The sequence below is a fragment of the Protopterus annectens genome, chromosome 2.part2 (genome assembly GCF_019279795.1).
Source record: "Protopterus annectens isolate FY-2018-M chromosome 2.part2, PAN1.0, whole genome shotgun sequence".
In the NCBI taxonomy this organism is placed as follows: domain Eukaryota; kingdom Metazoa; phylum Chordata; order Ceratodontiformes; family Protopteridae; genus Protopterus; species Protopterus annectens.
The window spans coordinates 111,945,670-111,969,141 of record NC_056730.1 but is presented as its reverse complement, the minus strand read 5'-3'; positions in this window follow the sequence as shown (position 1 = coordinate 111,969,141).

Here is a 23,472-nt window from a genome sequence, read left to right as displayed (position 1 = left end):
TCTACATATATATATATATATATATATATATATATATATATATATATATATATATATACACATATATTTGTATATGTGTAGACATGAATATATTTTCACACACACATACATCTGCATGTTAGAATACATACTCTGTACTGTTGAATGACTGGGCCAGATGATATGTTTGTGAATACAGCAGGGTTATGCATATCAGAGGTGGCTTAGAGGTAAATCACTTTGGATATGGTGTGCATGGTCCTGGGTTCAAGCTTAGCAGAGGTTGTTTATTTTGCTGCTAGGTAGAACAAGGGCCTACGGATACAGAGTGATTAAGGCACTGTAAAGCAGTTGTAAGCATTGTGAGTCACATGTGAAGGCACCATAGTGTGGTGCAGGTGTCCATTGGGGAACATGGTGGAGGTGCACTGTGTGCATGTACGTGCATATTGGACAGATGGCCAGGGTGACATGCCCTCTGTAGCCCACTGCTATCACTGCATAGTTACTATCAGTGGCCAATATGCAGTGTACTACCCACATATTGGCTGTTGCCTAGGCATGTATGTGGGTATGACACATGGGTTGAGTGTGTGCTCTGGGTAATAGTGGGGTTGCTAACTGTGATTGGCTGGCCTTGATGTCACATGTATGGGTATGGCTTTGCACGCCAGCCTCACAGCCAATGTACATCTGTTATCCCTGTATAGTTGACATTGTGATATAGAGTACGGCCAACATAAAATATATACAAAACCCCCACCACATTGCCCATAGGTGTCACAAACTTAAAACCACCACTACAGAGGATACAAGTCACACACACACACACACACCTGTCATATCTGGTATTTGAACCCCAACCTAACTAGTTTATTACACTACAACAGTATGCACCACAAACATTACTGAAGTACTTCTACCCCAAAGGTGTATGTCACAATGAATGACATCAGCAGGATTACCAAAGAAGGGCATTTCAAGTGTACTGCAAGTTTTACATGTCTGTTAACCATGTGTACCCGTTGCTTACTGTCATGAAAACGCATTTACATCCACTTAAACGTGCCTTATTCAGTCCTGAATGACATCAGTAACAACCTTTGCAGGTCTTGAATCCTGGACCATACACACCATAGTCACTAGACTTACCACTAAGCCATCTGTGTTGTTTACATGCTTCATGGTTTTTAGAATACACATTTTACTACAGGTATTTCACAGTACTGAAAACAAATGGGGCAGTCACTTTGTGTACATATGGACAGTACCCTTGAATGTACTGTACTCTGTGAAACAACATAGACAAGTCTACATATGTACATCTGTTATAAATAAATGCTAAATACATATATGCACATGGGATGTGTACACACACACGCACACACACACACACACACACACACATATATATATATATATATATATATATATATATATATATATACACAGACACACCTATAGACATATATATATATATATATATATATATATAAACATGTCTGAACACCCTTTGTGACATAGAAGGGTTCCAAAGGAATTGATGTGTATACAAAACAGAGGCAACCCTTGTATTATAACATTTAACTCTTAATTAACTCTTAATCAGTTCAACAGAGTAGGGATGGTTGTTGTGTATGTGGAGTTTGGGGGGGAATGATGGCTAAGGAAATATACCCCTGGGATTGTGGAGTTTGGGTGGGGGAATGATGGGTATGGAAATACACCCTGGGGACCACTTCTGTGTCACTGCTCGACAGTGGCACAGGAAAATAACATACTCAACATTAGTCATTCTTGACTGTCTATTCTTTTCTATTCCTAACTATGTAATAATTTCACTCACCACAGATGACTACTATGGTGTGCAGCATGTTAAAAGATATAACATATATGTATGCCTGGCTACAGGGTAGTCACACACACACACACACACACACACACACACACACACACACACACACACACACACACACACACACACACACTTGCCAGTACTGTGCTTACAAGTCTTGTCTATGTAAAGGTAACTAGTAGAGTGGTATGCAGTTGGGGTATGTGCCACAGAACCCATACAATTACACTTAATCTGATTCTGCTTCTAAGCTGGGTGACATTACAGGACTGATTACTTGCAGTGGGGAGGGGGAAGAAAGAGTGGTTTAGCAGATGACAAGGATAAAGGCCAGTGCAAAATGTGTTTTTTCTTTGGAAAGCAGTAAAACCCACTCTCATGACAGGATGCAGACAGAAGTACACACACACACACTCAGGCATTTACTGACACCCACAGTTGCCAGTAGTGGGATCAGAACTCCTGCCTATCTACAGATCATTATTACAGTACTACACAGTTACGAGATGTGCCACATAAATTACACAGTTCAAGGCAGTCAGAATGCCCTTCTAAGATTGAGGACGTCAACAGGGATACTGACAGTTAAGATGTACATAGCTGTAAACCTGTGTGCTTAAAGTAGGAGTTCATTACAACCTGTATGCACAAACAAGACACATCATCTGCAGGTAAGACATAGGTAGGCCTGAGAGGTATAGTTTTAGCATAACAAGCCCTGAACTGGAGTATGCCCATCTGTGGAATGGGCCACTACTATCACTATACATGGTTACAGTGGTCTTGCTCATACATATAGAATCACAGGACTTGTTTGGATGCATTGACTCCAATTACCCAAGGTCACAGTGGGCATGCTCATACACTTAGTAGCACAGGGTCGTTTGGGATGCACTATGACTACAACTACACAAGGTTATACTGGGCATGCTCATACACTTAGAAACAAAAGGCTTGTTTTGATTCACTCACTCAAATTACACAAGGTGGCAGTGGGTACGCTCATACACTTAGTAGCACAAGCCTGTTTGGGATGCACTCTGATTCTAACCACAGAAGGCCACAATGGGCATGCTCATACACTTAGACATACAGAACATGTTGTAATGGACTCCTATTGCAAACACACAGGTTTACAGCTATGAACATCTTAATTGTCAGTATATATGCACATCATACAGTTTACTAACAGATACCTGTATGTGGCCCATAAATGGTATATCTGTGTCTGTGCTGTGTGATACACATGCATACATATACATGAAGTTCTGCCATATATATGTGAACTATACACAATCATGCATGTGTGGAAGTGACAGACAATTGGTTAACTGGGACACACAGGTGGATGCAAAGTACAGCATGTGTCACACACATTGCTGCCCTGAAAGGCATACATTGATATCAGGGTGTGGACAGTGGTATTATACTTGGAACAGTGGCATGTGCATGCATAACATGTGAGCCCCATTGTCTAATGGTACTGAGGTGCAGGTGTCAAGATGACCTCACCTGGCTGTGTTAGTAGTTGTCATTATTAGCAGGACAACTCCACTAAGTATATCTGACATTGGTCATCTACACAACATCTGCTGCTGTTTGTCACCTTAGATGCTGCATTTGATACCAAGCACAATACTGCCACTCGTAGTGATGTCATGGTATGAGTGGCAACTACTTGACCAAAACAATGAGCCAATGTCCTGTTGTAATTATGAGGTTGTCCAGTGTCTGTCATTCCAGGATGACATGAGTGAAAGAAGGCAAGCCTTTGTCACAGATCACATGCATGCATGATTCAAGGGAGTGTGGATAATACCTAGGTCGCATTTACCCATATAGTGCCATTCCAAGGCAAATGTCCTAAACACAGAAGTAACACGCTGACACCTACAATACAATTGCATTGGATGCTTATGCTAACCAGTGCTAGATGTGTGGCTTTCATAATCCATTTGATCAATGTAGAACCTACAGTGGGGAATACTGACATCTCTGCAGTGAGGAACACCTGGCTGAAGTCTCTGTAGTGCACAATAGCACTACCACCATACAACTCAGATCCAGACATGTGGGCCATAACACTGGTATGGACCACTCCAGGTGGAGGTGTCCACATATTCAGAAAGGCTACTCACAAGTAAAGACCACTACTCCAACAGAATTCATCACAGATGAGTCAGGTACAGGTGACAGTGGCAAACGCTGCATTCTAGGTTGTATCCTCATATACATCCACCACCATGTCCTCAGACTACCAACACACATCCATAAATGTGGCATGAAATATTATGGTACAACACCAAATAACCTTCGACTGGTGGACTGTACCTAGCCCTACATCAACTGTTTAAAGTACCCATGTACTGACACATTTGCATAATGTGTTATGCAATGCAATAATACCACTGTTTGTAACCAGGTCAGTTGTACACATACCAGGGTCCTTCGGATGATGTCAGTAGTACAGTAACACAGTTGACTGTTGCTATACACCAGTAAACAACACCCTCATGGATGGATACGACCTAGATGTACCTGCCCTGGATATGTACATCCCACACTCATACAACATACATGAAAATACCATAGCTGTTGTTGTCCTTTGTACATACAGGTGGCTACATTCATTACACACATGCACATGGAAAATAGGTCCATGGCTGCTGAATGCTAACAGTATATAAGGTTTGATATCTATGTTGACAGAGGCAATAACCTCTCTCTACTGGTCACCCATGATACTTATCATATCTTACAACAATCCATGTGGCATGTATGTCATTAGACATGTCCACCAAATGCAATGCCTACAAACATTCCCAAATAACAGGACCGTAGGCCTTACACACATGACCTGTATTGACAGACTCATGGAAATACAGGTATGCTCTGCATGTTCCTGAGTAGTTACAGGTGATATGTCCATGACATGTACAGCCATGTGTGACCCACAGCTCCTACATATACCCCATGTCAACAATTGCAAGTCATGCATGCTGTGTACTGTCTGGACATTAACCTTATTACCACAATAGCCAGAACATGCTGGGATGAGATGTTTATAAGCAACTGACCTTGCACATGCTTGAACAAGTGTAATGCCTAGCTCAAACAGAGCACATTGTTGGCACTCTTTCAGTAATCATGAGGTGTGTGTGGCAAATATGATGTGTGTGTGGCAAATATGATGTGCTCACTGTTGAACATTACAGCGCCCAGGCTTCGCAGTGGAACTGTCAACTAACAGTTTGTGGGATCATGACATGGAATATTACTGTGTGTGTCTTGCTGATATGTGCTGTTGGCATAAATGTACACTTAGCTACTCAGTGAAGGTGGTTGTGTGTCCTACCAGTGCATGAATACGACATCCATTATGGTGTAATGCTCAGCTAGGTTTCACACATGGTGTGGGGAAGGTGTGAAATGTATCCTCTTGACCTGCTAGTCCACTTACTGATGGAGACTGCATATGTGTACATGTATCGATGTGTGTTTATATTCCATGCGTGTGCAGTGTCTGATGTTTGAAGGTGACTGTTGTCTTAGTACATCATGCAATTGCAATGCCGCCTCAACATTGCCAAGTGTATATGGTGATATGCTCAAAGTACAGTAAGCTGTACTTTAGTTATGGACGGATGTTTGGACATAACTACTAAGTGGTGGAGCTACTTTGCAGATGAATGATTACTGAGGACAGCTCACAGGTGTGTTACAACCATTTCTACACTAATCTATGTAACTGCTAAGCTATGGTTTTGTTCATTGAAGGGGAAGACACACAACATAGAATGCAGTGAGGGTGTCACTGAAAGCAAACCTCTTGACACCTGTAACAGTAACACCTTCCCTGTGCATATATTGTGCATATATCAGCACAGTTGGTAAAGGAAAGAGTCAGTGCACTTCATAGCGCATGTGATAGTGCTGTAACTCTGTAATACCTATCATGAGATAGGCAGGTGTTTGATTCACAGTACTGGCACATGTGGGTGTGTGTGTGTCCATATATGCCATGTATGGTGGGAAATACATTCCAAATGTTTTTCACTCTCCTGTACACTGTTGTAGATATCTGTACAGAGTGAAGTGTAGAAAGCAAGACATAGGCAGGGGTTTGAATCTCACACATGTCAAGTGTCTGTATGTGTATGACATAGATGTATATCATTGTGAATGCCATAGTGTGTGTGTGTGTGTGTGTGTGTGTGTGTGTGTGTGTGTGTGTGTGTGTGTGTGTGTGTGTGTGTGTGTATGGCTGTCTGGTCCCTGAAGTGAGGCTATATTTTACCATAGTGAAATGATAAGACCCCCCTCCCCCCATCCACTCAATGCAATCTAGTAGTCCTGTTAATGTCATCAATCTTAGAAGGGCATTCTAACCGCCTATAAATGTGTAAGCCCTGGGGTGAGGCTTGTTGTTCCATAGCCTACTGATGACCCCCCCCACATACACTCACTGCAATCTAGTATCCCTGTTGATGTCCTCGATCTTAGGCCATTCTGACTACCTGCACATGTGCAATCTATGTGGCGTGTCTTGTAATTGCATAGTACTATAATGATGATTTGCTCATAGACAGGGGTTCTCATCCCAACACTGGCAACTGTGTGTGTCAGAGCATGTGTTACTGTGTCTGTAAATCCTTGAGTGTGTGGGTGTGTATGTGTGTTTGTATCCTGTCATGAGAGCAGGTATTACTGCTTCACAATGAGATACCACATTCTCCACTGGCCTTTATCCTTGTCATCTGCTAAACCACTCGTTTACCTCCTCCCTACTCCAGGTAACTATACCTGTGATGTCACCTGCTATGGATGTGACGGCTCTGGCCACAGTAGCTTACTACACAGCTATTATGCTCTTGCATCATTAGATCAGTAAACATGTTTGAAACTTGGAAGATTATAACTGTGATGTGGAAGCTACAAAGTGCATTCAGGTATTGTCATACAGACCTGTGAGTGTCCTACATTTACATATGGGACACTAATGGAAAACACTGACATCCCCCGGCACATGCAATTACACCTGAAAGAGGAAGGCAGAACATCAAGATCAACATGCAGTTACTGTTGTTACACATGATACATACTATCAAAAGTAAAAAATGCATTCTTAAACTGTAGTACATGGTATGTCTGCTACCTGTCAACATTACTCAACAATGGTAATCTACAATTGTCTTCCTAGTATGTTCATCCTGTGTATCAGACCATATGGGCATGTCCCTGCACCTATAGTGTGGATGACAGGGATGCGGCACATACATCATCATATGCACAGGGTGATAATGTTTGCCAGAGGCCTAGGCTGCACCATTGGATGACATAATGTGTGTGAGTTCGGGCCTTTTATCTCATTGGGCATGTGTGGATGTTATGCATGTGTGTGTTGAGACACCCTACATTTGTTTCTTGTGTGTGTATGTGTGCGTGTGTGTGTGTGTGTGTGTGTGTGTGTGTGTGTGTGTGTGTGTGTGTGTGTGAGTGTGTGTATGTATGCACACAGGTTTGGCATGTGGCTGGCCTACACAGGGGTATTACTGACAGCTGCAGACTGTACAGGGCAGGTTTTACAGTTCACGGTGTCTGGCCATGGCCACATGACATGCGTCTTCCAGGGGTTGCACTGCCACTACCAGGTAGAGGTCCAGATTGAGTACTGTCTGATGACACATGTCCACTGGAACCGTGTCCCTGTTGGGACCATCCAGGATCACGTGCATGTGGCCTGTTGTGTCCTGGTGTGGACAGCACAGCACCGGCTGCACTGCTGCTGCTACCGCCACTATGAGAGCGGGCATGTGAAGTAGCATGTTCATGTAGACCTTCAACAGTTGATGTAGCTGGCCTACGTCCATGTGCCCAATGCCTTACTCCCACCAGATGTTCTAGCACAGGCATTCTATGCTTGAGGATTGACATGCCATTGTCAAGGACTCCCACCATGTCACCCAATCGTCTAGCCAAAACATCTGCAAGATGATGGTGAGCATTTGCAATTGCCTGGATGTTGTCAGTTAAAGAATGGACAGAAGCCCTCTGAAGCCTCAGACCTTCTCTGTTGTGCCATTCAACACATGCCTGTGCCTCCATTACAGCCTGAAACATGAGTCTGGTGACACCAGCTGATGTGCTATGTCTTGCAGAGGCATGTTGGCCAGAAGATCTCCTATGAACAGCCCTGGGCACATGCCTGTCTGGGACATCACCAGTCAGTTGGCTGGGATCATGGTGTGCAGGCACAAATTCCATAGTCTCCACATATTCCTGTTCCATGCTACCACCCGCCAACTGTCCTTCCACTATGGCCACTGGTGATGGGGTATGTGTAGGCATGAGAACTGTTTGTGGGGATGAGGAGGATACAGGTGGAATGGCAACCAATGGCACAGATTCAGCCCCTGACAAGCCTGCCTGTGCCTCAGTCATACTTTCATCATTACTGCTAGAGTCTTTAGGGACACTAACATCAGGTGGACTGCAGGAGGTCAACACACCTACATCAACACCTGTGAGGGGCAGAAAAGAACTGTACATTACAAGTTATACATCACAGTACAGACACACAGAGACAGACACACAGAGACAGACACACACAGGCAGACACACACAGATACACAGACACAGACAGACATAGACAGACACAGACACACACACACAGACACACACAGGCACAGACAGACACACACACAGACACAAACACACACAGACAGACACAGACACACACAGACAGACACATGATATGGCATCCAATGACATGAAACATGCATGTGATATGACAGAAGGCATTCAGCTTAGACAATTATAGTGGTAGTTATCATACATCCTTGAGTTGCACACAACAGCATGCATGTGTTATAGCAGAAGGCATGCACCTTACACAATTATAGTAGTAGTTAGCATACATCCCTGTGTTGCACCATTTGTGTTAGTAGGTTATGCCCCAAACCTGCAACACAATGCATGCACTATGCACCGTTGCACAACACTGCCATGTTTTGTGCAACATACCCCACATTTTAACAGACCATCACTGACCTGTGCACATCTGCCACTGATGCTTTGTGTTGACCACTGCCCCTATGTGTGAGGAGGACATGAGCAGAAGGGTACATTGAGTGAATACTATGTTTGCCTGAGCCCTAACTTGAATATCTCCCCTGAAACAGTGCATGTCTGTTCAACATTATTCTGCTTACCCCTGAGCTGAGTCTATAGACAATGTGCATGTGGCTGTACACACATGCTTGACATAGCTGTTCCTACTTTGCAATGGTGCCACAGACCAGCACAGGTTAACAGTACACAAGCCTGATGTGTGGCATATGACCTTGCCAATCACATGTAGTATGACATGTCTACTGCTGAAGTGTTGAATGACATGCATATTTGTTTAACACAATGGTTTCCTTTCAAATATACAGTGAGGTAATGGTGTCCCAATGCAGGGACGTGTTATACTAACATGGACCTTCAGCTGACGCAATGTTGTCAGTCCACCCTACAGATATACAGTGACATACTGCACATTGAGCTGATGTTCATAGCCATTGCAGGGCATCATGTGGCTTCACTATTGCTATACAGTGTGAGTTACAGACACAATTCATAGCCATGACTGTGTTCACATACAATAAATATCTAATGTGTAATGTGACCCCCATCACTGAGGTGTATACACACTAAACCCTAATGTGTAATGTGTGACACAGGTCACTGAAGGGTATACAGATGACACCCCTGCACATCTGCAACCATATTACTGATGCCTGGCAACTATGCCCAGACATGGCTAACTTTGCAATACTCCATGTCCCACATGCTACCCAGGCCTTGGGACATCCCTGCATGGGCTACAAGACCTGACAAATTCTATATGTGTGTTTCCATGCAGTCCAGGCTACTGCATCACAGATCCTGCACAACAACATGGAATATGCCAGAGCCATGTGTATAGTTCAAATGGTGGTGTGAGTGCATGGGTATGTGGCTAATTATGGCAAACAGGCAGCTGACAGTATGTTTGCCATTGTATAGCTTGGTGTGTAACATAGTGCTAGGGTTTGCATTCACAACTGAGTACTGTTGGGCATGTTTCTGGCCATGTGTTCTGAGGAGTGGCACAATTTGGCAAACTATGTTATACAGTTTGTGTATTTTGTTGTCTGTCTATTCCAGCTTGGGAGGTCTCTTGCTTGGCCAGATACTTAGAAGCTTCTGTGAATCTGTGTGATTTGTGGTGGTATGTGTGGGTGTCCTTACTATGTTATGGTATGGGCATGTGTTGAGTGTGGTGATGAGATGCATGTGTTAACCTGCACCGCATGATTGTCCAGGCCAGTCATGGCTGTAGACTGGACTGCCTTCCAGCTTACCTCTGTAGCTGCATCCCAGACAATGTGTGGGGTGTGGTGTTAGGTGGGTTTGGCAGTGTACATGGCATAGAGATTAAATTCTCCCAGGATGGCCACATACACATAGCTGACATTCATAAACACCAGTAGCTGACTAGTGGACATGCCTGTTTGAGCATTCAGTACTACAAGTACCAAGTACAGTATTTAGTTTACTTATTGCTTATGAAGATGTTTTAGACGGTGATGTTCACAAGTAAATATTTGTGTTATGGACATGACAACACTGGCTATTACAGAAACATAATAGCTAACTTTAGCAGCAGTCCTCATCTGAGGAGCACATCACATCCTGATAGTTCACTACAGATAATTCAAGTGTCAACAGGTCTGTATCCTTTTCTCTGTATATAATCACATATCCACCAGAACCATGAGCTCTGTTGGGCACGGACACCACTCCCCAAACAGAGTCAAGTATCAATAGACTCTGCTGCCACTATCAACATGATCAGGATATAATCAGATAGTGTAAGCCATCACCTACGAAGCAACTATTACACATGGGCAGCAGTCTCCTACATCTTACAAAGATGATATGCAACTTGTTTCATTACCAGTACTGTGCACAACCTTACATACAGTATTTGCAAGCAGCTGTTAGGTTGGCAATGAGAGGTTAGGCTACACAAACCTGAGAGTTCAACCAGTGTGTCTCTACTCTCAATATCCACTCTATTTAGGTGTGCACATAGCCATTTGGCCCAGCCCTGTAACAAGGATCACTGCACATTTGCATAACATGTACACATGCACAGTTGTTATTGCTTGCAAACGATACTAGAGAGGTAGATATTATATGTTTTATGTGCATGGATAGTTACCTAGCTCTTCCAATTTTCTTTGCTATCATGCTGCTAAACTGTCAGATGAATACAATTCATATGTATCCTGTTATTGAGTATTGTAATTGCCAATAGACATAACTAATGTTTACATAACATAACACAAATGCTATGTAAAATGGAATACAGATCTGCCTAGAATACTGTACATTCCACAGTTATTGGCACAATATCCCACAATGCAAATCACATTTGCAAAGTAAGCCCACCTTTGACATGTTCATCTCACTAATACACCCATACATGTGTCTACTGTTACAATATATCAACATATACTATCCCCTGTTATAGCACATACATGTTGGACCAACCCTGACACTGACAGTGGCTGGAAAAGAATTGGTGAATTCCAAGCCCATATATATCATCCCTTGTGGTGTATGAGGAGTTTGTCTTGTCACATACAGCAGTACACACATAGAATACTACAGGCATTACTACTGCTCAACAATGCATCACTACAAGATAGCTATTTCTACTATATTCATTGATTACACTGTAATTATTACTGAACAGGTACTACATACACAGACATACTAAAAGTTATACATACCTTATTGGTAATTGGAGGTGGTATTGACTGGTATTTTAATCTTTTTCGGTTTGTGTTTCAATCTTCTGTTGGGTATTTTGTACTGTTCTGCAGGTATATACAGATGGTTTGAATGTGTGACAGGCCATCCTTTTATAGTTAGAGATCAGTAACATGTGCTATCCTGATCACCAGTTGGTGTTCCAAAGTAGTTAATTACAGGCACATCAGCTGAGCAGCTACACCATTAGCCAATACCATGGCAACAGTGGAGTATAATTGAGTACTCCACTTGGGCATTGTCCCTTTGCCTTACTTGTGAGGAAGACAGCCTGGAAGTGCTGTCTGAAATCTATTGCAACAGCTATATGGAGACAAACACAAATATATTGTGTGTAATGCCTAGGGGATTTGGTCTAAATCTGAGTACTGCTGTTATATTTCTGAACATTGCTACTTGTGCAGGGTTTGTCTGTACCTAATACTTCTGCATATGTTTCAGTCTGGCCAGGATGTTTGACCTGCCCAAGACTGTATGGCTATGCATATAATGTTACAGTGTACTCCCCAGACATCTCTAGTTTGGTGTAAATGTATATCATACTGTGCTGATAATCAGTAATTGGTAACACTTCCTGGTGTAATTACATTTCAACCCACTGTAACAGGATTAGTTCAAACAAACCCTGTAACATCAGCAGCTGTTCCATTGTATAACAACAACTATTTCACATAGAGCCATGTTAGTGTGGCTCTGTCCAGATATGTCAAGGTTTCAGCAGATGTCGTGCAGTGGGTGAATAATTGCTTATGGTATGACAGTATGTACTGTGGTAATTAGTTTGGGTGAGGGGGAGATGCTGGTGGGTGTACATAGCAGATGCAGGTGTGTAGGAACAGCTTTTATACATATTCTATATGTGTGTGGGGGTTCTTTCCCTATGTGAACACCTATCCCTTAGTGGACTAATACTATGGTAATTGCAGGCTGCTTCATTAAGGCACTGTTAAATGCTTTATGTATAGCATGCAGGTAATGTTAGTCCTTGAATCCTTTTGGCAATACATCGGAATGTAATAAAGTTTTGCTAAATGAAAGATGTCTGTGTATTTCTGTCATAGATATTTGCAGTCATTGCAGTTGTGTTGGTGACTAACCCTATTTGGCTCATGTCCATAGAACATATTTGTAATAGTGTATTGGCATATACTCTTCATATGTTATGTTCATATTGTTTGGGGGTGGCAGAATGTGTGATTGCTATGGTCCATGTTATACTCAGATTTGAACACTTCAGATGCTGTATACATATGTATGTATGTATGTATGTATATATCTATATCTATGTATATATATATATATATATATATATATATATATATATATAGGTTCATAGGTTCATAGGTAGGTACTAGGCTATTGGCCATAGGGCCTATTTAAGCCTAGCCAACGGTACCCTGGCTTTTGCCACCCAAGAAAAAATATTTTCCTGTGCCACTTTTGAGCAGAGCCACAGAAGTGATCCCTGGGGTGAATTTCCTATCTCCCATCCAATCATCAAAAATTTTCTTGAAGAGTGCTAATGAGGAGCTTTGTTTGATATAGATAGGTAGTTTGTTCCAGAGTATGGGAAGTCTCTGGGACAGGAATCTATCCCTCCAGCATGTTCTGTTTATTGTGGTGACAAGGTTTAGGTCCCTAGAGCATGTAGCTCGTAGGGATTGGGATTTCTTTAAGTGGAGCATGTCTAAAAGCTCTGGGTTTGAAATAGCTTTGTGTGTTAGGCAGAGATCGCCTCTGAGTAGGCGATATGCGATGGAGTAAAGCTGCAGTTTTTGAGACGGTCTGCATAGGGCATCTGTTTGAGGCCGGTAATCCTCTTTGTGAGGTATTTCTATGGCCTTTCCAGTTGTTGTAGATGTCTTGTGAGGTACATACCAAAAGGGGCATTGTACTCTATACTGGGTCTAATGAGTGACGAGTAGAGGGGAACAATGACCTCTTTTTTCCTGGATGAGAAACCTTTTGTGATGAGGTATGCCACGTAGAAGGATTTCCTGACTACTGTGGTGATGTGATTATCAAAGGAGAGACTACTGTCCACCTGTGTCCCAAGGTCTCTTATCACACTTTTGGTGTTAAGTAGACTACCGCCTATGTATATATATAGATATAGATATGTAATATATATTATTGCATACGTTTATATGTACCTGCATAGATGTGTAGATGTTTTTAATCTACCTATATACCTACATATATGTATATCTTAATATCTCTCTCTCTCTCTCTATACACACACACATATATATATATATATATATATATATATATATATATATATATATATATATGTGTGTACATCTGTACATAATATATATATATATATATATATATATATATATATATATATATATATATATAGCATACACCTTTCATTGGGTACATGGCAGTTTGTCCTATTTCCACACAGTCCTCCCTTTTGTGTTTTATCCTGTCTGAATACACAACTGGCATAGGTACATCTCAAGTAGCTTACTGGTAGGTTACTCTGAAGATGGCGTACATGGTTGTGGGTTGTAATCCTGGAAGTGGTTGTTATTTTACCTCTCAGAGCAGGCACTGGTAGGGAAAGTGTGATTAACGCACATTTAAGCAGTTGTAAGCAAGTTTACCTGTGGTCTGCACAATGGTAAGCAAAGGTTACACCTGTGAAGCACTTAGCGTTTAACCGTGTTTAAGCGCCACTTACCGTCACATACACCCACGCAAAACTGCTTAGACCTGTTTAAATGTGCCTTAATCAACTTGCATCCAACAGCCCTTATTCTGGCCCTTAAAATAAATTCACAGTTCTTGAACCCGAGACCATGAACACCACTGTCACTGACTTTACCACTAAGGCATCTGAGATATGTACAAATGTTATGGTTTTTAGAATATACATTTTACTACAGGCATTCCTCACTACTGAAAACAAATGTGAGTCAGTTGGTTTAAATATGTATGATACGTGTTAATGTTCATATGTTTGTGGAATTAAGTGTTGCAATGTGAGGTGACAGGGTGTATTAGGGATGAGAATGGTTCTTGTTTTGTGTCCTTTTTTTATTGTCCCCATACTCCATGTATACCCCTCCAGTTCACTTATTGAGCATCCAACCCAGGCTCTCCTTGATGCATAATTTCATTACCCATCATTCCTCCCCCACCCCAAACTCCACATACACAACAACCATCCCTTCTATGGTGAATTAAGTTAATATTAATAGTTATAATACCAGAGCTGCATGTGTTTTGTGTACACTTCAGTTCCTTTGGATTGCTTCTGTGTCACGAAGTGTGTTCACAGATGTTTATATATATGGCTTTAGATGTAACTGCACACATCACCGAAATGCATATATATATATATATATATATATATATATATATATATATATATATATATATATATATATATATTTTTTTTTTTAGTATTAATTTTTAACAATTATACATATGTAGACTTGTCTAAGTCGATTCACAAACTATAGTACATTACAATGTGCTGTACATATGTACACAAAGTGACTGTCCCATTTGTAGTCAGTACTGTGGAATGCCTATAGTACAAGGTGTAGTCTGAAAACCATGAAACATATGTACAGCTCAGATGGCTTAGAGGTAAGTCCCATGACTGTGGTGTGCATGATCCAGGGTTCAAGACCTGCAATGCGCTAAAAATGTATTTTACTCCAGAATAAGGCTCTTTTAAGCAGTTGTAAGCATGTTTAAAAGTGTTTGTGTGACATTAAAGCAGCAGTTAAACACAGTTAAACTTAATTTAAAAATGTATAACCTGTGCTCGCAAACACAGTCACATCTGCTAACTACTCAGAATATATATATTTCAATGTAGTAACATCTCACTATGTGCTTACATAACATTACAATCTCTGTTGACTTTATTCTTCGACACATGGGTTTATATGGGTGTTTCAAATGTTTATTATACTGAAGATTACTACCTAAATATGCAAGCTGTGGTTAAGGTATACTTTTTATCATGAAAAACATCTTTGACTTCATTGGGATTTGAACCATGACTGAACAGATACTATGCAAATGCTGTAACCATTACACTATTGACATTAACGTCGCTTCTGCCTATTTCCTATTTAGATGATTTCTATGTGTAAGCTAGGCTAAGCAAAGGGTGGAGGAGCGCAAACCCACTGAGCTTCACTTACTCTTGAAATAAAAACATAACAAATTAAATGAGAGACTATACATTAAATTTCTAACTACATTAGGCATAGCCCCTCACTGACACACTTCAAGAGAAACCTTGATGTGTGAATGGGTAACAGAATATACACCCCTGGGATCATGTGCTTCAGAACCATACAACCAGGGGGAGGGGGAACCCCTCCAGTTTTATAGCTGCAAGACCTGTTTGGGGAAATTGAATGGTGTTGAATTTTCACGTTAACATGCCCTTTTTAGATCACTAAGTGCCCCTATCACCCTCCGCCACCCCAGTCTTCAACAGCTTCTGGCAACTCTGCCTGGAATCACTTCATTGGTTATGCTTGACAGAGGCTCAGTTACTTCACCACTCGTGCAGAGAAAGCCGGCACACCATAGCTATGCTTCTATATGCCCTTGGGCAGATAGCCTACTACCTATCTGTGAACCTCTAAAGTGCAGGCCATCACAGAAATAATATGTGAATAAACAGAGCTTTCAGATCACAATATACAGTGAGAAATCACCATGTAGTCTGAAAACAGTTAAGTACAGCAAGAAAATACAGAACACTGATACTTAATCACTCCAAAAGTCTATCTTGGAAGCTAGAAAACTTGTATCAGTTTAAGGCTTTCTATTTCTTACTAGTAGGTTATCTACAGGAAAGATGTGAAACAAGCACAGATGGGTAACATGCATGCAACAATACCATACCGGCTTGCATCTGTCAGCCATAGGCTTTCAAATACTGGTCAAGGCTCTTGGCACCCCCATCGTGCCTTTTTTAGGCAAGGCTCAAAGGTGAATCCCACCTCCGTAAACAGCACAATAGAAAAATCATTGTGGGTTATGCTACTCAATACCAGGAGTTGTAATCACAAAATACACACACTCACAGCACTCCTCAGTATGGACAACGTCAACATCTGTGCAGTAACTGAAACCTGTTTTAAGGCTTCTGAGAGCACACCAGCACTACTGGACTACAATCCATACCACACATTTTGGTCACAGAACATGGACTGACACAGACATGGGGGGTGTATCCATATTCATCAGGGATACCTACACCTCCAGGTTATTGGGGCAGCATGATACCTCTGAGATCATCTATGTGCAGCTAACATCAGCCACAACTGCAATGCAAACTGTGGCCTGCTACAGATTACCCTCCATGACCCAGGACCACCACTCCACCTTCCTGTAAACAGTGGAAAACATGACAGTCCTACCGGACACCCTGGTATTGGTCGATTTCAACTACCCTACCATTAACTGGAAAACTTACTGAAGTATTCACTTCCAGGCCCAGTGCTTCCTGGAATATATTACCTCAAATGCCCTGTATCAGATGGTAAACTCCCCAGCCAGAGATGGAAACATACTAGAAGTGGTAATCACCATCATGGGCGACAGGTGCACCACAGCATAGGTAAACCAGTCACTGATTAGATCTGACCATGAACTATTCACTGATGATTTCCACACCCAACCATCTCCCCCACCCAGGGAAACCACAGTGAAAACCTTTCCTACAGCTAACTTCACACTACTAAAGACAGAGGTGGGAGGTTTCACAGCCCCCACGCTAAGGGAAAACACTGCTCAAGATACAGAAAGATTTACAAATGCACTCTATAATCACCTACAAGGATGTATGGATCATGCCATCACTGATAAACCAAGACTCACTCCTCCAAGACAAGGACACCAGTCTGGTGGACCCCTGCAATAAACAGGTTATACAACAGAAGTAGGACAGTAGTCCAGAAAAACAGCAAATCCCAAGAAGGACAGACATCCATGACCAATATTAGTAAGAAACTTAGGTCCCTCATGAAATCATCCAAGGCTAACTTCAAAAGGAAAATAGCCAATAATTCAAAAGATAACCACAGAAGACTTCTTTGGCTATGTCAATGATCTAAGTGATAACTCACAGATTTGCGCTTTGCCAGTGCAATATAGCACAAAATATACAGAACCTACTGATATCACCAACATCCTTGCAGATACATTCAGTGCAAACTTTACCCCATAAAGAGCCCACAATACCCGAAAAGTACAGTATCCCAGACACCAGAGACACACAGGTGGAAATAGCCCTCTCAAAAGGCAAAACACAGTGTTAATGGAGGCAAATGGTGCCCCAGATTGCATCTTGCAAACAATACAAGATGAACTAAGCCCCCCACCTAATTAAGCTTTTCAGCCTTAGCCTCTACACCAGCTACATGCCCATACAATGGCGCATAGCAACGGTTATTCCGCTCCACCAAGGTGGAAACACAACTGACCATGGTAACTACCACCCCATAAGCCTGACTAGCCTGGTCTGCAAAGCTATGGAGTGCATCATCATGGCACTCATTAACAAAGACATTGGTAACCTCCAAACACTTGGCCAAACCCAGGTCAGCTTGGTTGAGTGCAGATCATGCCTACTGAACCTGTTTGATGTCTTACAGACAGTCAGCACGGCATTAGATGAGGGGAGAGGTGGTTCACACATACTACCTGGACCTTGCCAAGGTTTTTGACACCATTTCCCACTCAGGTATTATTGATAAACTCACCATCCTGTACATAAACCCATACATCACAGGATGGGTTGCCAACAGGCTTACACACAGAACCCACATATAAGACTAGCAGCCTCCAGGTCCAACTCTTAACCAGTCACAACTGGTTTACCACAGGACTCAGTCCTGGGACCCCTACTACTTGGCATATACATCTCAGAGGTACAGGCAAGCACAGCTGGACTACGGCAGACCATGTTTGGCAATGACTACAAACTGGGAACCATAATTGACAGTCCAGCTGACACAGACATCCTTCAAAGAGCCTCACAGAGACCGACATAGGGTGTCAAAGTCATGGCCTCAAGCTAAGTGCCACAAAATGCATGGTCATTCCATTTGGGAAAAACTAAACACCCACATATTAACACATAAGTGGCAGCCACCTTAATACAGACGAGGTAATAGGGGATCTGGGAACTAAGGTAGCTAGTGATCTCTCCTTTGACAATCATATCTCCAAAGTAGTTAGGACATCCCTCTATGTAGGCCATCTGATTACTAAAGGATTCCTATGTAGACATACTGAGGTTATAGTGCCCCTTTACTCATCATTCATCAGTCCCATCACAGGGTATAATAACCCATTTAGGATGTACCTCAGAAGACACTTCCAACAGCTGAAACGACCATGAACGTACCTCTCCAAGAGGATTACTGGCTTCAAACATATGTCCTATGCACTCCGACTGAATAAACTCCTGCTTTACTCAGCAGCATCTCGTTTACTTAGAGATGATCTCTGCTGGCCTACAAAGCCATGCTCAACTCAGGCTTAATGGATATGCTCCACCTATGGGAATCCATGTCACAGTGAGCCACACGCTGTAGTGAGCTAAACCTTGCCACAACAATAACTAGAACATGCTGGGGGGGACATATTCCTGTCACAGAAACTCCCCATGCTTTGGAACAACATCCCTAATTACATTATACAGGGTCCCTCACTAACACTCTTCAAGAGAAACCTTGAAGAGTGGATGGGGAACAGTAGATATACCCTAGGGATCCCGCCATTGGCTCTGCTCCACAGAGGGACAGTTGATTAATCAGTGGGGTGGCAAAAGCTGACGCATTTTGGCTAGGCTTATGAATACCCTTGGGCAGTTAGCCAAGTACCTACTTATGAACCTATACTTACAGTATCAGCACATGCTGATAGCTTAATTTACTGTTCAGGTGTTGACTTACCTTGTGCCAATAGCAGTTGTGTGTGCAATAGTTGAGGACTGCCTATGTTGGATGCACACAGTAGACGGCCTATACATGACAATTTACAGGCATTCTTGTGTGTGTGCCATCCATTTTTACTGTGTGTGCAGATGGAGAAAGGTGTCAGTCCCTAGGTGTCTACACTGTCAGTGTGTGTGCTATACATTCCCTCCTTGCCAAGGCATGGGCATACTGTGCATGCCTCCATCTGCCTACTGGGGCAGGCTCAGTGTATTCGTGGTCTGAGTATCTCTGTGCCTGTGGGGCCCTTGGCAATGGTGGTGGGATGTGAGGACCTTCACCATTCTGTCCCTGCTGCAGCTGTTTCCACAGGATCATATTGTATAGCATGGCGCATACTATGAAGATGTGGGCACACATGCCTGGAGAGTACTGCAAGGCTCCACCAGATATGTCCAAGCAACGGAACTGTGATTTTAGCATCCCAAACACATGCTCTATGATGATTCTAGTTTGTGCGTGTGCCTCATTATGGCATTCTTGCATGGGTGTGTGTGCATTTCTGATGGGAGTCAAAATTCAAGATTCCAGTGCATAGCCAGCATCCCCCACCAGGTGGTCATATGGGATGTCCCCCCTGGCAAATACCTGATACAGCTGTGAGACATGCCAGATGTGGGAGTCGTGATAGCTTCCAGGGCTGCCAGCAGACACATCCATGATAATGCCTTGGGCATTGCACATGACCTGGCAGTTAATGGAAGGGTATCCCTTGTGGTTTATGTAGTGCCTACCCTGCTCACCGGGTGGTGACTTGATGTGTATGTGCGTGCAGTCTATTGCACCCAGTACCTCTGGGTATTCTGCCACATGGTGGAAGAGATGCATATTGCTGGCCAACTCCTCCTGCGTTCAGGGGAAGTATATGTGCTCATTGGCATGTGGTAACATGACATTCAGGAACTGGTGAAATACCCTGGATGCTGATGCCTGTGAGATCCCCATGATATCCCCAGTTGGCCTTTGGAAGGTACCTGTGGCTAGTATTCTCAGGCTTACACATACCTTCGTATCCACTGGGATGGGTTCCCCTCTGTTTGTTCTGGCTCTGAGGTGTGGCCAGCACAGCTCCACAAGTTGCTGTAGGGTGCCCCTGTCCACCGTGTAATGCTCTACTATCTCCAGATCATGAAGCCCCTGATAGGTTAACCTGGGTCTGAACACTCTTCTCCTCTGGTGCCTGAGGTGGTTGTCAGCATCATTCCCACATCACCTTCAGTCTCCAACACATGCTGTTGGATCAAAGCTATGGCAGCCCCTAACATATACATATTACAATTTCCCCGTATGTATACACCAATGGTGCCGGGTGTATGGGAATACACAAGTGTGTGTGATGTGCTTTCACACTTTATACTATTGTGCTATGGATACTGCTGATTTCATTGGCTGTGTATGAGCAATTCCAGCTGCAGAGTATCTTACTTATGGGTTTTAAAGTGAGTACTGCAATTGTGGGGCCTGTAGAGTGGAGTTATGCTTGCCTGCCTTGATTAATATGTTGCCCTTTAATTCCCTTTTAAACCTGGATCCCCTCCCAATGTCAGGCATGCATCCACCTGCCAGCTTTCTTGTTTTGTACTTTCTCTACCCAGTCATGTGTTGCAAAATGTGTTTTGTAGCTGATATAATGCAATTCTGCTTTGTTCTGCTGTGACACTTTACTGTTTTCTTTGCAGTACAGCCCCTCCCCTTTCTTGTTATGCAGGTAGCTGCTTGCAGCCTTGTTAACTGTTGTCAATGGCCCACTGTAGGTTCCTAGGTGTTAATTAGTCATTTGTACTCCAATTTCCCTGCTGCAGCATTTCCTTATTTTTTTCTATATCCTTCCTGTTTCAGCTCCAGTGCACCATGCGCAAACATGTTTACCGAGTTTAAGTGCATTTTAATCTCCGTTCACATGCATACTGGGTTACCTTGTGTGCTCTCAGCTAAGCAAAGCTAAAGCCAGTTCAACACATCCCTTTCCTGCAGCTTTGCTTAGCTACAGGCAAACTGGGTTAGCAATGCTCCGATGTGCTTACAGCAAAGGTGACACACCCCTCTCTTCATGTCATTTTTATCTCATGGGCACACGTGGGTGTTATAACGCTATGCTGTGAGGTGCATCCTTACCCCAGCGGGGTATCTGTGATTCACTATAACTCCTCTCATTTGCAAGAGATTGCCTACTAATTCCTAGATACCGCTCATAACACTGATACAGCCCCTTAGCAACCCTTGCACCATGGTATAGTGTAACATGCCTGCCATTGACTATTATGGGGAAATCATGATATGTGTTGCATTGTATATTTTTCTATTTTCCTTGCAATCCCATTTGCATGCCGCTGCCCAACACTTAAACTTTGCGACAGTGCAAAAAAAAATTAAATGTTGTTTTTATATTTTGTACATTTTTTTATGCCAATGGCTATATATTTAGCCATTAGCATATATTAACAATATAATACATGTATAACGAATAAATAAGGAAAATAATGGCTGTTTGAAATGCTTCTCCAATATCGTTCAATGAATATAAATTATATAAATAGGAGAGCAAAATGGCAGTTTATTCATTTAGAATGCAGCACACAAACAAATAAAAAAGTCACCATTCCCCAAACTGTCGATATTTCCAATATATCAGCAAGAATCTCGGATCCAAGTTGTGGCCAATAAATCCACTCGATAGTAATATAATATATGAACTCAATGTAGGTACACATATATTCCAGTTTTTCAGCAGTATTCACTTCACCAGCCAAGTAAAAAAAAAGATCGACCACACGAATATATCAGAAACCAGAATTTATTCAGATACAAGAAAAACGGCAAGCACTTTCACCCGTAGGCTTCATCAGGCCATGGATAATTAAACATTTAAATAGCTTATATACCTTCAAGCACTTTTATTGGGGATGACATCACTTCCTGGTATTAGTTACCATCTTTTTTATGCAACTAGCGCTTGAATAATATTAAATTCAAAAAGCATTAAATAGCGTGGATAGTTCTAGCTATTCCAAAAAATATATATCTCTTGTATAATATATATGTGTATTAAAAACAATAAAAATACATGTGAAATGCATTAAATTGTGTATTAAAATGCATCAATTACAAACGGCGATTTATGCATTCATAAAAAACACAATGCCATATAAGGACATACAATGCATTTCACTAACATCAGTATTCTAGTTTAAAACAATTGGCTCAAGGCTAAATACACTATATTCCACTACATAAAATAAGCACAGTTCCTTACTCAACAGCTTAATAAACACCACAGTGTGTAAACATATAATATTGTGTATTTACATATGCACCTAATGTATATTGTGTGTATCATATAACCATAAATAAATAACCAACTATTCAATATATAGGGAATAGTTTGAATAAGTCCCTATTAACTATATATATATATTAAATAATAATAAATATTGGGTAACATAATATACAATTTCATTTATATTCATAGTTAAATATGACAAATCCATTATAATACATATATCACAATATATAACTAGATGCATCAAATCTATTGTACATAATGTATATCTCACAATATAACTCGTTAATCCTAGTATTTATTAACTTTTAAATTCCTAGCTTTTAACATAGGCTTTATGGGAATTCTATCATTTAGTCCCGGGTCCAAATGGGCTCTCAGTCTAATAATCCATTTGCTTTCATGCTGCTCAGTTATATTACGTATTGGTCCTCTCCTAACAGTGGGTGTATTGACATACATAACCATAAATGTGAACTTATGTTCTATTGAATTATTAATTATAT